This window comes from Pan paniscus, chromosome 2 (assembly GCF_029289425.2).
Source record: "Pan paniscus chromosome 2, NHGRI_mPanPan1-v2.0_pri, whole genome shotgun sequence".
Lineage (NCBI taxonomy): Eukaryota > Metazoa > Chordata > Mammalia > Primates > Hominidae > Pan > Pan paniscus.
This window is the reverse complement of record NC_085926.1, coordinates 5,085,120-5,100,748: the sequence shown is the minus strand read 5'-3', so window position 1 is coordinate 5,100,748 and position 15,629 is coordinate 5,085,120. Positions and strand designations below refer to the sequence as shown.

Genomic DNA, 15,629 nt, shown 5'->3' with positions numbered 1-15,629 from the left:
TGGAATTACAGGTGTGAATCACCACCCCTGGCCTCAAGAGGTATTTTTAAATAAAACGCCTTTTATAACATGTAATAGAAGTGGTGTCTGATTGTTGTAAATGCATGGAAGAGCCCAGATGTGTATAATGTAGACGATACAAATTGTCATCCCCTTCCTTACCCTCTAGCATCACTCCCTAGAGGTAATCACTGTTGACAATTTAATGAATTTCTCTTCATAAAAATAATGACAATAATAGCAAAAAATGGATCAAGTACTCATTTTTATGTCAGGAACTGTGCTTTTATCCTTTCTTTGTGGTAGATACTTTTTCTTCCCCCCAAGACGGAGCTTCACTCTGTCGCCCAGGCTGGAGTGCAGTGGCGCGATCTTGGATTATTGCAACCTCCACCTCCTGAGTTCAAGCGATTCTCCTGCCTCAGCCTCCTGAGTAGCGGGGACTATAGGTGCACACCACCGCACCCGGCTAATTTTTGCATTTTTTAAGTAAAGACGGGGTTTCACAACATTGGACAGGCTGGTCTCAAACTCCTGACCTCGTGACCTGCCCACCTCCACCTCCCAAAGTGCTGGAATGACAGGCGTGAGCTACCGCTCCCGGCCTGTGGTGGATACTTTTAATACTCCTGCTCTGCAGATGTAAAACCCAAGGCTTAGAGCAAGTGGGTAAATTCCCGAGGTGGTATTGCCTTTCATACATTTTCCTCATATACAAAAATATATTATGTGAGTACATCTATATGTGTTTATATATACTTCACATTAATGAGATTTTCTAAAATGAAGTTAACTATAATGTACTGTTGTGAAACTTGCCATTTTGCACTGAATATAATGTAGGCACCTTTATGTAACAATTTATGATTGTGTTTCATTCCACTGAGCAAGATGATCTCTATAAACTTCAGTCTCCCTGCAGTTTCCCTGTTATTATCAGCGTGAAAGTTAATCTGTGTATGTGAAGTACCAGGCTGGCACATAGTAGGTTCTCAAGAAATTACAATTATTAACATTACAATTAGCATTTACTAGTTAATGTGCAGGTGAATCACCACTGAAAGATATGCTTTTTGTTTGTTTTAATTTAATGTGATTGTCCTAATGCAAGTAAAATCCGCTGGTTTCAAACCACCTGCCAGCTCTCTCTGGATGTGTTACTTCGAGAGTTTGGTTACTGTGGGCTCAAAGAGAAAAGAGAAAAAATAGACAGCTGGGAATGAATGTTTAAGGAACTGTCTAATGAGGCTTAGAAAAGCAAACAGAAAATGCAAAAACAAGTGAAATCCTGAGAAGAAATCTGACAACAGGAGATCAAGTCTGAAGGCCTTTGCCCCATCTATATCCCTTGAGATCATTTCCTGGCTCTAGATGAGGTGCACTCAGAGCCCATCATCTTAGTGAGCCTTTAGTGAGAAGCTCTCTCAGAGAGCTCAGTTGCCAACCTGGAATAATAACGGACATGCTCATTTTTTGTTAAATCTCTAGAGTGCTACTGCCTAATAAATTAGTAAATTGCAGTTTGTTCCAATAGCAGACGTTGCAAATGGAAACCACTAATTTTTTTTTTTTTTTTTTTGAGACAGAGTTTCACTCTTTTTGCCCCGGCTGGAGTGCAATAGCATGATCTCGGCTCACTGTAACCTCCACCTCCTGGGTTCAAGTGATTCTCCTGCCTCAGCCTCCAGAGTAGCTGGGATTACAGGCATGCTTCAGTACGCCCGGCTAATTTCAACCACTAATTTTTAAGCTCCAACAGAGGTTTCCATCGTTACAAGAGGCAGGGATTCTGGATGCTTCTAAGTAGAAAATAAATTTGACTTTTTTTTTTTTTTTTTTTTTGAGACAAGGTCTTGCTCTGTTGCCCATGCTGGAGTACAGTGGTGCCATCTCGCTTCACTGCAATTTCTGCCTCCCGGGCTCAAGCGATCCTCCTGCGGCTGGGACTATAGGCGTGTGCCACCACACCCAGGTAATTTTTTTTTTTTTTTGGTAGAGAAGGGGTTTTTCCATGTTCCCCAGGCTGGTCTCGAACTCCTGAGCTCAAGCAATCCACCCACCTCAGCCTCCCAAAGTGTTGGGATTACAGGTCTGAGCCACCACACCTGGCCAAATTCAATATATCCTGCTAATTTCTTCTAGCTTCTGCTAAAATTAAACAATAAACTTGGAATCCTTTGAAATTGTAGTTTTGTTTAACTAACATTTATTGAGCACCTACTATGTGCCAGGTAGTGTTCTAGAGGCTTGTGATATCAGAGAACAAAACGGAAACAAAACAAAAAAGCCTTAGAGTTTCTACCCTAGTGGTCTGAAGTTCAAATGGCCAGGAAAACAACAGTTCCTGATGACCTGTTTTCAGCAACACAACCTTTCTGTGGCATACATAGTAATTTAATAAAAATAATAATTCCTTATGCTGATTTAACCAGTATGAATTGCCTCATGATCCCTGGGCTAGTAGAAATTTTATGTCTTTGTTTTTGAAATTGAATTAGAACCAGCTCACAGCCCCGCATATTAGGATTAGAAGGGAGTCTGTTATTTGTCTCTCGGGATGTTCTCCCTACCTAGGTACGTCAGGAATCCTGAGGGGACCTCAGAATCCAGGAAGGATGTCTGCTAGGCTTCCCCCAGGAAGGGTGCTGGTCCCCCAGTCCAGGGTTTACTAGGGCTCTAATGTTCCAAACTTCTACTCAGTGTCATTGCCAGAAATTGGTCACCCGCTCATTACAGGTGTGATCCAAAATATTTAACCATCAGTATATCACAGGTGCCAACCAGTCGGAAGACAAGCCAGCCACAGTGCTGGTGTGGGGTCCTGGTACCTCCACTGTGCCTGACATTAACCTTTCATCACTGGATCAAAGGATATAGGGAGGAAGGAAACATGTGAGTAGCCAGGATAGAGGGGCCACTCAGGAAAGGAAGGATTGAGGCAATGGTTATTGACCAATCATTACAAAAGTTTTTAACCATTACGAAAGTATTTAAGTATGTTGACTAACCATATAGCCACACCTTTGTGTGTGGGTAAATACTAGTCCTGCCACAGCTTGCCTATGAAGTGGGGCTGCTGGCAGTGGGAGTGGGTGCTTGCTTGCCCAATTCCCTGCTCTAGACAGTAGGCCCTTTGAAGAAAGGGGGATCATGTCTGTTCCTTTCCTTTCATGGCAATTTGGACCCAAACAGCTCTTCACTATACCCCATAATCTTTTTTTAGAGACAGGGTCTCACTCTGTCACCCAGGCTGGAGTGCAGGGGCATAATCATACCTCCCTGCAGCCTCAAATTCCTGGGCTTAAGCAATCCTCCCCTGTCTCAGCCTCCTGAGTAGCTAGGACTACAGACAACCGCTACCACACTCGGTGAATTTTTTAATTTTTAATTTTTTTTTTTTTTTGAGATGGAGTCTCACTCTGTCACCTAGTCTGGAGTGCAATGGTGTGGTCTCAGCTCACTGCAACCTCCACCTCCTGGATTCGAGCGATTCTCCCACCTTAGCCTCCAGAGTAGCTGGGACTACACCTAACTAATTTTTGTATTTTTACATGCCACCACATCTGACTAATTTTTGTATTTTTAGTAGAGACGGGGTTTCACTATGTTGGCCAGGCTGGTCTCAAACTCCTGACCTCATGATCCGCCCACCTCGGCCTCCCAAAGTACTAGGATTACAGGCATGAGCCACTGCGCCCAGCCAATTTTTAATTTTTTTAGAGACAAAATCTTGCTATGTTGCCCAGGCTGGTCTTGAACTCCTGGCCCAAGTGATCTTCCTGCCTCAGTTTCCCAAAGTGCTGGGATTATAGGCATGAGCCACTGCACCCAGCCCACTCTATAATCTTTGAACCCAGCCTTCACAGACATCTCTGCAGACATCCTGCCATGAGGCCAATCCCTCCTTAAAGGGACTGCCCCTGTGTGGGCTCAGTAGGAATCTGTCCCCTGACAGAAATGACAGCACTTGCCAGCATGTCCTTTAAGTTCTTGGATATAAAAGCCTGACCCCACTCCAGCTTTCTAGGTAATGGCATAGACTCCACTCCTTCTAAGAATGGCTGTTCTAAAGTCCTTTAGGCACAGGGTATGCCTATGTCCTATACACACACAGTACACCCATTTAAGAAAGTTACCTGTATTACAGTGGCTCTCAGTCTTCAACGTGCACACAGGTCACCTGAGGGAACTATTAGAATGAACAGTTCCAGGCATTCACCCCTAGAGATTCTAGTTAGTTAGGTATCCAGTGGAACACAGGTTTTAAACAAGCTCTCCCTTCAACAGGTGGATCTAATGCAGATGGTCAGAGGGAAATAAACAGCAGGTGATTATTAGCAGGGATTTCAGCTCTATTTGTAAGTCACTACGTGTTTGCAAAGTAATGACAGATGTGTTGCCCTCTCCAAAGCCCTAAGTCAATTATAAACCATAACTTTGGTTGTTATATTTCACTCTGTTAATCTGTTTTCCTTAAGTCATCCACAGCAAACATGGCCAGAGATTCCTTTTAAGATTGGAGATACCTCAAGGTTATCTCAAGGATATAAGGGAATTAGAGGTAGCATGGTACATTTCCCTAGCCATGCAGTCCCATTGCCTCCTAGTGATTGATCTCTAGGAGTGATGGATTCAGAGTGAAAATGGCAGTTGGAAATGTTAACCTTTTAGTCCCTCTGTATGGCTAAAATTGCGAACACATGGGGCAGATATTATCTTTATTTTTTGTTTGTCTAGAGGCAGCCTCATCCCCTGCCCTTCAAGCGTCCCCTTGACATTTTCTATGCGTGCCCTTTTCCTCTGCTTTAGTTGTTGTGAACTTTGTCAGCGTTCAAACGACTGCGGCTCCCATGTCATAGTCCCTGAGATCACATGTAAAGGAATACCTATCCTAACCGTTAGAAGCCACTGAAATGAATCTGGTGGCTGACTGTCTTCCTTACATGCCACCCTGAACTTCCTTGTTGGGGATGCAAGGCAGGACCAGAATGAGGCCACCTTACGTGCCTCTTTTTTTTTTTTGCGACAGACTCGGCTTTGTTACCCAAGCTAGAGTGCAATGGCACAATTTCGGCTCACAGCAACCTCCGCCTCCTGGGTTAGAGCACTTCTCATGCCTCAGCCTCATGAGTAGCTGGGACTACAGGCATGTGCCACTATGTCCAGCTAATAATTATTATTATTTTTTTATTTTTTGGAGACATGGGGTTGCCCTATGTTGGCCAGACTGGTCTCGACCACCTGGCCTCAAGTGATCCGCCCACCTCGGCCTCCCAAAGTGCAGGGATTACAGACGCGAGCCACTGTGCCCGGCTACATCACTCTCGTTCTAAGGAGTTCGTTTAAAAATGTACAGCTCACAGAAAGTTAATAATAAAGACATTACTGTTAGCAAGGAACTTTCATCTCTGTCACCCCCTTCCCCCTCATTTCCCATATATGACAGAGACCTCCTGTTCCTATGAGGAAACTTCCTCTAAAGCAAAGTTCTCAACCCTGTTGGGGCACTGAGGTACATTTGGAAATACGTGCAGGCGATTTTGGTTGTTAAGTGACAGGCCCACCACTCAGGGATACTGAGGAGTTTACAATGCATACAACAGTCCAACCAAGACCTGTCCTGCCCACCATACTAAGAGCAACCATTAAACACCCCACTCGGCTGTCATTCCTGCCTCAGATCTTTCCTCCCAGCCCCAGGAAAGGAGTAACTTCTCTAATTGGTGTCTTTGGGAGAAGGAATGAGCGGCGCAGCTCAGCCCCTACCGGGATGTGTTCTTTGGAATCTGGCAACCCAAAGAGAGGGTGAACTAGGGCCTGCTCTTTGCTGGATGGTCAGCTGCCCAGGTAGGCTCTGCCCTGTTGGGAAGACCTGAAATCCATCTATACCAGACGCTGGTGGGAAAATCTATTAATGGCAGTGGAGTGTTACCAAGCTCTTTGGATCACAGTTCTGAAGTCATGTTTCCAGTCCCTTTTATCAGTGACAGAGATGACATTTTCATTTCCATTTGTTTGTCTCCCATATCTTATTTACCAATTGTTTTGAACTGGGAAGGGAATCAAGGAATGCTATTTAATTGGCTCCAACATGTAAAAAAAAGTTTGAGAGTAAAGAGAAAATATCACTGTATGTAAATGTTAGTGACTCTAGATTTTCCAGTGATTTTAAATTTTTAAAATATGTCATAACCACTTAGATTTATGTTATTCATATGGATTTCAGGACATCAAAAAGGTATTTTTATTTTTTAATTATGCCTAGTTTAACTACAAAACAGACTTGAGGCTGCTTTTAAAGAATGCATACAATTTCATCAGATTTTCTTTCTTACTTAAAAATATAATGGAGTAGGAAAAACAAGGCTCCAATAATAAGATAAAGCCAGTAAAGTATTAGTACACTAAAATGCATGCTCTTCAGTCTTCCACATTTATTAAAAGTAGGCGGCGAGCTAAACACTAAACTTCCTGGTGGACAAAGGAAAATGGAAAACACAATTATTTTCAAGAGTAACTGGCCGGGCGCCGTGGCTCACGCCTGTAATCCCAGTACTTTGGGAGGCTGAGGCGGGCAGATCACCTGAGGTCAGGAGTTTGAGGCCAGCCCGGCCAACATGGTGAAACCCCGTCTCTACTAAAAATACAAAAATTAGCCAGGCATGGTGGTGGGCGCCTGTAATGCCAGCTACGCAGGAGGCTGAGGCAGGAGAATCGCTGGAACCCAGGAGGCGGAGTTTGTAGTGAGCATGATCATGCCACTGCACTCCAGCCTGGGCGACAGAATGAGACTCTGTCTCAAAAAAAATAAAATAAAATAAAAGAGTAACTTTGCCCGTTGAATATAAGATTAAAATATATTTTAACTAATTATATATCAGTGTACCAGTCCTCAGGAGAAAGTCAAGGGGTATTGGCTAATATAATGTATATAGCTCCAAAAACATCCCTAAAGAAAATGTAACAGCGAGTTGGCTTCAGCTGTTTCTTATGGGTTCCTTCAATGCAAGCCATGAGGATCATGCCAAAGCATAATTTAATAAAAGGGCTCCTTCAGGGACCAAAACAATCCAAGAAAATTGCCCTCTGACGGTCTGGCTTGATGCCCAAACTTACAAGATCTAGATTGTTTTGCCTTTTACACACATTTTTGAATAGCAGCTATTATTTCCTGTATATGATAAATGTTTAGATTCTATTCTGCCAATACCCCATCATCCATACTAATAAGGTAATGCAAAGACATAAATCATTCCAAATATTGGGCTTTAAAACATTATTAACCAGCACTAGAAAATCTTAATGCTTTTGGCTTTGGATTGCACTGCTTAAATTTTTTTTTCCAACAGAAGCAACTTACTTCCTCTATTATATTTTTCTTGGTAGTCTAAATCCCCAATGGGTCTGGAAGAATTTCCACTGGAATAAGGCAATTAGTCATTATAACTTTTATTTATATTTAGTAAAAAGAAGTTAAAAAAAGAAAAAAATGGAAAATAACAAATAAACAAAGCTTTCCCTCGCTCAGTACCCAAATGTGTGGTATAGGTGGTACTCAGAGAGAGTTCCACAATGCTTAAGGAATTGAAAATGCAACCTTTTTGTTGTTGTTGTTGCTGCTGTTGTTCGTCTGCTGTGTCAGACACTTCTTGAGCACCTCTTCAAAATTTTCTTGGCCCACTAAGTGTAGGGAGTCAGCTCCAGCCACTGCTGTGGGACCAGTATCATGCTGGCACTAACATGGGCCTCACTGTACATCTCACTCTTCTGCTCTGGGACTTGGGAATCCCCTTTGAGTAAACCAGAAGAGCAGGAGTGTTTACGCTCTTGAAGCCATTCTTGACCAATGGGACGCAGGAGCTGATGGATAAATGCTTCTTTTTTGTCCTACAGACACATATTTCCGAAATGAACTCTGTGAGGCTCCCCAAAATATCCCAGTGAGATGCCCCTTAGCTGGGGTCATGGAGGGGCAACTTGGAAACAGGTTCTTGTACGGGTTTTCCCTCCTTCCCTGTTTCACTCCCCCGCCCTGCATTTTTATTCCTTGTGACCATATTCCCAAATGAACTATCTGCAAAGAAGACTTTACACTGGGCTGCACTTTGGGGATAACCCAGCTAGATATCTGCTTTGGTCATACTTTACTGTGTTCCCATGTATGTGGATTTACAGACTCTATTCTTCAATTTTAATGAAATTAACTTTCATATAAAGCAAAATGAACCTCTGAAGATTCCCACAGCAAAGCTGCTTATTGAAGATAAACCAGGAATGTAAGCACAAGATGATAACAAGAAAATCACAAAGCTGATTCTTCTCTTACTCAAAGGATGAATTCCACATGAGCTACAGAGAAGAAGAAATAACTTTTGTAGCCTTAACAATAAATTAAAATAAGTTTTAAATATTTTTATCTTTATTTTATTCTTTTAAAATACCATTTAAAAAAATAAATTCCAGGTCAGGCGTGGTGGCTCAAGCATATAATCTCAGTGCTTTGGGAGGCTGAGGTGGGAGGATCACTTGAGCCCAAGAGTTTGAGACCAGCCTGGGCAATGTGGCGAAGTCCTATCTCTGCAAAAAATACAGAAATTAGCCAGGCTTGGCAGCTTGTGCCTGTAGCCCCAGCTACTTGGGAGGCTGAGGTGGGGAAATCACCTGAACCCAGGAGTTGAAGGCTGCAGGGAGCTGTGATCATGCCATTGAACTCTGGCATGGGCAACAGGAACCCTATCTCAAAATACAAACAAAAAGCAAAGAAAATAAATTCCATATATTCTTAAAGCTCACAATGAGTGGAGTAGTCCATATATAATTTCTAGATAAGTGAATATGCATTTATGAGGAGCATGCACTCAACATTTTTTACTGATTGGAGATCACTGGTCCAAATAAATTCAAGGCTGATCCGAGTGCAATGGTGTTTACAACTAATCGATCACAACCAGTTACAGATATCTTTGTTCCTTCTCCATTCCCATTGCTCTGCTTGACTAGCCTTAAAACATATATAAAAAGTAAATAAAAATTTAAAAAAAAAATTTTAATTCAAATGATCTTACCTTTCCAGTTTCCTTATCAGCTTTGATTGGGTATAATAGGAGGTGAGCAAAACTGAGTCATTCATAAAAGTTTCCCTCAATAATCCACACTGATAAACAGAGCAGATTCATTGATAGACAAATAATTTCTTTTATTTTGCATATCTTTAAAAAAATGTTTTTTGTAGAGACAGTGAGCTGTGATGACACCACAGCACTCCAGCTTGGGTAACAGAGTGAGACTCTGTCTCAAAAAAAACCTCAAAAATAAATAATAAATAAATATAAAAATATTTATCAGTGTACCTCTAACATTGCCTTTAGTAAACAAAAGGTAAAATCATAAAGCTTTTGGAGGCAAATATAGAAGAATATCTTCAGGACTCAAGAGTAAGCAAGGGTTTCTAAGGTTCAGAAGGCAAAATCGCAAAAGAAACATTTGATAAATCGAAATTTCTTTAAACTAAAAACTTCTCATCAAAAGCCAATTAAGAAAATGCACAGGTGGCCGGGTGCGGTGGCTCTCGCCTGTAATCCCAGCACTTTGGGAGGCCGAGGCAAGTGGATCACTTGAGTCCAGGAGTTCAAGTCCAGCCTAGCCAACATGGTGAAATCCTGTCTCTACAAAAAATACAAAAGTTAGCCAGGTGTGGTGGCACATGCCTGTGGTCCCAGCTACTGGTGAGGCTGAGGCACAAGAATCGCTTGAACTTAGGAGGTGGAGGTTGCAGTGAGCCAAGATTGAGCCATTGTACTCCAGCCTGGGCAACAGAGACTCTGTCTCAAAAAAAAAAAAAAAGAAAAGAAAAGAAAAGAAAAGAAAATTCAGAGGCAAGCTACAGACTGGGAGAAAATATTTGCAAAACATACCCGTGACTAAGGACTTACATCTAGGATATATAAGTAATTCAATAATAAAAAGACAACTAATCCAATTTTTAAAGGGCAGAAGTAACATTTCATAAAAGATATAAAAATAGACAATAGATCAGGCCTGGTGGCTCATGCCTGTAATCCCAGCACTACGGGAGGCCAACGTGGGCGGGTCACTTGAGGTCAGGAGTTCAAGACCAGCCTGGCCAAGATGGTGAAACCCCATTTCTTCTAAAAATACAAAAAAAAAAAAAAGAAAGAAAGAAAAAAAATAGCCAGGTATGGTGGTAGGTGCCTGTAGTCCCAGCTACTCGAGAGGCTAAATCAGGAGAATTGCTTGAACCCGGAGGTGGAGGTTGCAGTAAGATGAGATGGCGCCACTGCAAGTCAGCCTGGGTGACAGAGGGAGACTCCGTCTCAAAAAAAAAAAAAAAAGGCAATAAACACATAAAAACATTGAGTGATTTATTCATTCATTCTACAAACATTCACTGAGTGTTATACACCAGGAGCTGGGAGCAGTTTTCGTGTGGGAAGGGGAGGGTACATGCTGTTGAGCTGGACTTCAGGAACTGGGGTAAGAGTTAGGAAAAAGAGGAGGGGCACACCCTCATACCCACAGATCCATTAAGTCTAATAGGGTCTTGGCTGGGTCTCTCTGAGAGTGTGGACCTGTGTCCCTCCCTCCCCTTTGGGAGGTGGCAAGGGATAGAAAGCCCCTCATCTCTCAGCCTGCCTGAGCAGGGACTGGTATGTCTTCTAAAGGCAAAGTGACTTTGACCCTGGGTTGCCGCCAGCACAACCAAGGAGGTGGTTGGACAGCTGGAGGATGAACAGAGAAGCCCATCCCCCACTGACCTGGACATGGCCGCCTTCAAAGGCCAAGACCACCGGTTCCAGGAAGACATGCTGACTTTGCTGGAATGCATAAAGAATAACCTTCCAACCAATAGCAGTTACAAGTTCAAAACCACCTAATCACATATGGGGACCAAGTAGCGTTTAAAGATTTCTGGAGACACGACAAGTTCAATGGGTAGAGATTTCTTTTTTCTTCTTCTTCTCCTTCTCCTTCTTCTTCTTTTTGGCTTTGTTTTGTCTTCTAGACAGGATCTCATTCTATCACCCAGGCTGGAGTGGACTGGTATGATCATAGCTGACTGCAGCCTCAAACTCCTGGGCTCATGCAATTTTCCTGCCTCAGTTTCTTGAGTAGCTAGGCCCACAGGTGTGAGTCATCACACTGGGCTAATTAAAAAAATTTTTTTTTTGTAGAGTTGGGGTCAGAAATGGGTGTTGGCCAGGCTAGTCTCAAACTCCCAGCCTTAAACAATCCTCCCACCTTGGCCTTCCAAAGTACTGGGATTACAGGCATGAGCCACTGTGCCTGGCCTAAATGGGTGAAAATTTCTGACATGGTGAGGAAGTTGTGCACTTTGACAGAATTGATCCTCAATGCCAGAAACATGTTAAAAATCCTTAAAAAGGTTAAACACAAAAAACTCAAACAACACCCAGACTTCCCAAAGGAGTCCCTGATCCCTTATTTCCACTTCCTCATGGAGAAGCAGGCCAAGTGTGCAAAACTCCACCCTGAGATAAGTAACCTGGACTTCACAAAGATTCTGTCCAAGAAATAAAAGGAGCTTCCTGAGAAGATGAAAATGAAATATATTCAGGACTTTCCAAGGAAGAAACAGAGTTTGAGTGAAACCTGGCTCATTTCAGGAAGGATCATCCCAACTTAATCAAGAATGCCAAGAAGCCAGACATCCCCAAGAAGCTCAACTCCCCCACCCAGCAGCTGTGGTACACCCATCGGAAGAAGGACTTTAGTGTATGTGTGTTTTTGGGGTTTTGTTTTGAGACGAGGTCTCATTCTGTCACCCAGGCTGGAGTGTGGTGGTGCAATCACGGCTCACTGTAGCCTCAACCTCCCGGGCTCAAGCGGTCCTCCCACCTCAGCCTCCCAAGTAGCTGGGACTACAGGCATGCACCACCACACCCAGCTAATTTTTAAACATTTTGTGTAGAGACAGGATTTCACTATGTTGCTCAGGCTGGTCTTGAATCCTGGGCTCAAGCGATCCACCCACCTTGGCCCCCCAAAGTGCTGAGCTTACAGGCATGATCCACTGTGCCCGGCCAAGAAGGTGTATTTTAAAGTGTGGCCAGATGCCCCTACAAAGAGGTGAAGAACTTTCTGGGGAAGTAGTGGTCTCAGCTCTCAGACAAAAAAAAAAAAAGGCTGAAATGGATTCTTGAGGCTCCAGGAGCAGTGGAAGTAGTACAAGGAGATCATGCAGACCTATATCCAGGAGCGCCCTGAGCCGAACATCACTGAGGAGGGCCCCACCAAGTCCACCCCTGCCAAGGCTGAACACCAGCTCAAGGACAAATTTGATGGGAGGGCCCCACCAAGCCACCTCGGAATAGCTACTCACTGTACTGCGCAGAGCTCATGGCCAACAAGAAGGATGTTCCCAGCGCGGAGCGCATGATAGGCCGTGCGGCCAGCAGTGGAAGCTGCTCTCCCGGAAGGAGAAGGACGCCTATGTGCGACCAGGAAACAAAAGATTATGAGGCGGAACTGCTGCGTTTTTCTCAGGAGACTGCCCCAGGAGGAGCAGCAGCAGGTCCTGTGGGAGGAGAGGGTGCTGAACATCAACAAGAAGCAAGCCACCTGCCCAGCCTCCAAGAAGCCTGTGGGGAAAAGAAGGATCAGATTGTTACTGTGTCTGTGTAGAAAGAAGTAGACATAGGAGACTCCATTTTGTTCTCTACTAAGAAAAATTCTTCTGCCTTGAGATGCTGTTAATCTGTAACCCTACCGCCAACCCCGTGCTCCCTGAAACATGTGCTGTGTCCACTCAGGGTTAAATGGATTAAGGGCTGTGCAGGGTGTGCTTTGTTAAACAAATGCTCGAAGGCATCATGCTTGTTAAGAGTCATCACCACTCCCTAATCTCAAGTACCCAGAGACACAAAACACTGCGGAAGGCCGCAGGGACCTCTGTCTAGGAAAGCCAGGTATTGTCCAAGGTTTCTCCCCATGTGATAGTCTGAAATATGGCCTCGTGGGAAGGGAAAGACCTGACCTTCCCCCAGCCCAACACCCGTAAAGGGTCTGTGCTGAGGAGGATTAGTAAAAGAGGAAGGAACGCCTCTTTGCAGTTGAGATAAGAGGAAGGCTTCTGTCTCCTGTTCGTCCTGGGCAATGGAATGTCTCAGTGTAAAGCCGATTGTATATTCCATCTGCTGAGATAGGGCTGGAGGTGGGACGTGCTGGCAGCAATACTGCTCCTTAAGGCATTGAGATGTTTATGTATATGCACATCAAAAGCACAGCACTTTTTTCCTTACCTTGTTTATGATGCAGAGACATTTGTTCACGTGTTTACCTTCTGACCTTCTCTCCACTATTATCCTATTATCCTGCCACGCCCGATAATGATCAATAAATACTAAGGGAACTCAGAGGCCAGTTCCGGCGTGGATCCTCCGTATGCTGAACACCGGTCCCCTGGGCCCCCTTTATCTTTCTCTATACTTTGTCTCTGCGTCTCTTTCTTTTCCAAGTCTCTCGTTCCACCTAACGAGAAACACCCACAGGTGTGGAGGGGCAACCCACCCCTTCAGAAGCCAGCCCAGGAAGAGGGCAAGGAAGCCTCTGAGAAGCCCACGCGGTTTCTTGGTGGATGGAAATTGGCAGCCATCTCCTGGACTCAGAAGGAGCACTACAAAAGCTGGCCAATGAGCAGCAAAAGCGTATAAGGTGCACCTGGACCCCTGGGTTAAGGATCTCTGTCCCCCAGTGGGCCATGCTCATCTGCCCCCAGGAAAAGGGGCAGCAGCTGCAGGAGGAGCAGCCTAGGTTCTTGGAGAGCGAGCTGGCCTGCATGCTGGCCCGAAGGTGGAGTGACTTGTCTGAGAAGGCCAAGTACAAGACCTGAGAGCAAGCCAGGCAGGGAGTGCCAGGAACTCAGCAAGCCAACCAAGTCACCAAGAGAGTACAGATCTGGCAACAGAGCATCATCAGCAACTACCTGGCCTGCTTCAAGAACGACCGGGTGAAGGCCTCGAAAGCCATGGAGGTGACCTGGAATCCCAAGGAGGAGAACCTGATGTGAATTGAGAAGGCAGCCAAAGACCGAAAGTGATGAGAGAGAGCTGAGTGCGATGTGGGCACTTCCAGCTGCTACAGAGTCTTCCAAGATGATGAAATTCCAGGGAGGAAGCAAGAAGCCTTGTGAACCGGTATCAGAAATTCTTCCAGGAACTGCTGTGCAATGGGGAGCTGAAACACCTGCCACAGACGGAGCGCATGGTGGATGGAAATTGGCAGCCATCTCCTGGAGTCAGAAGGAGCACTACAAAAAACTGGCCAATGAGCAGCGAAAGTATACAAGGTGCACCTGGACACCTGGGTTAACGGTCTCTGTCCCCAGGACCGCAGAGCCTAGAAAGAGTATATCTCTGATAAATATAAGAGCATGGCCAAGCTGCGGACTCGAACTCCTCTGAGTCCAGACAAACAATCCTGCAGTCCAAGTCAGAATCCTAGGAAGATGATAAAGAGAACGAGGGCCATGAGGACAAGGATGGAGAAAAAGTGTGAAACCTGGCCCATTTCAGGAAGGATCATTCCAACTTAATCAAGAATGTCAAGAAGTCAGACATTCCCAAGAAGCCCACCCCTCACCCCAACCAGCAGCTGTGGTACACTCATGAGAAGGTGTTTTGTGTACATATGTTTTTGTTTTTGTTTTGAGACAGGGTTTCTCTCTGTCGCCCAGGCTGGAGTGCAGTGGTGCAATCATGGCTCGCTGCAGCCTCAACTCCCAGGCTCAAGTGATCCTTCCACCTCAGCCTCCCAAGGAGCTGGGACTACAGGCACATGCCACCATGCCTGGCTATGAGAATGGCAGGAACACCTCTGAGTCCAGCAGCAAGGAAGGGGATGAGAATGAGGAGTATGATGAGGATGAAGATGAGTCCATGGGCGGCAGCTCCAGCTCCTCCTGTTCAGGGGACTCCTCAGGCCCTGAATCCAGCTGAGGCTCAGCCCCACCCTGGGGCAGCCAGGGAGAGCCCAGGAGCTCCCCTCCCCAGCTGGCCACCTTTGTTTCTCCCCCATGTCTATTCCTTTCCCTCTGGCCTCCCCCACTTTCTTTCTTTCTTCCTTTCTTTTTTAAACAAAATGGGGATGGAGGCTGGAGGAGTCCAGGCCAGCACTCTGCAACCTCAGAGACATTAGCCCTGGGGGGGTCCTCCAGGGAGTGCAACCATCAGACTGAGCCAGCCCCAGACCAGCTGGGCCCACCCCACCCACTTCTGCACTTCCGGTTCCAGCACGGACAATGGATGGGGGAGTGGGGATGGGGGTGGGGCTGTCACAAAGAGTTCAGTGAGCCCTTGCACACCTGCAGCCCAATGCAAGATGGGGTGGAAGCTTGGGGAGGACCCCTTTCTTCCCCAAGGGGCCTGCCACTGAGACCCCTGAATTATAACTGGAAGCAAGGAACATGTGGGGAGAGGAGGGAGGTGTCTTTGAGAAAATAGGCACTGTCCTGATGACCCTCTCAGCTACTCCCTCCAGAACCACTCATGGGGAAGGGGGCAGAAGTTTTTTTTATATAGGTGTATGTATATATTTTGTAAGCTCTGAGTTGTCAATGAGACATTTTCTACCAAGTATATATATACACACAC

At 45.0% G+C, this 15,629-nt stretch overlaps 1 pseudogene; it reads left to right on the top strand.

The window, feature by feature from the left end:
- Positions 1-9,282: 9,282 nt before the first annotated feature.
- Positions 9,283-15,023, top strand: LOC100995390 (nucleolar transcription factor 1-like; annotated as a pseudogene).
- The last annotated feature ends 606 nt before the right edge of the window (positions 15,024-15,629 follow it).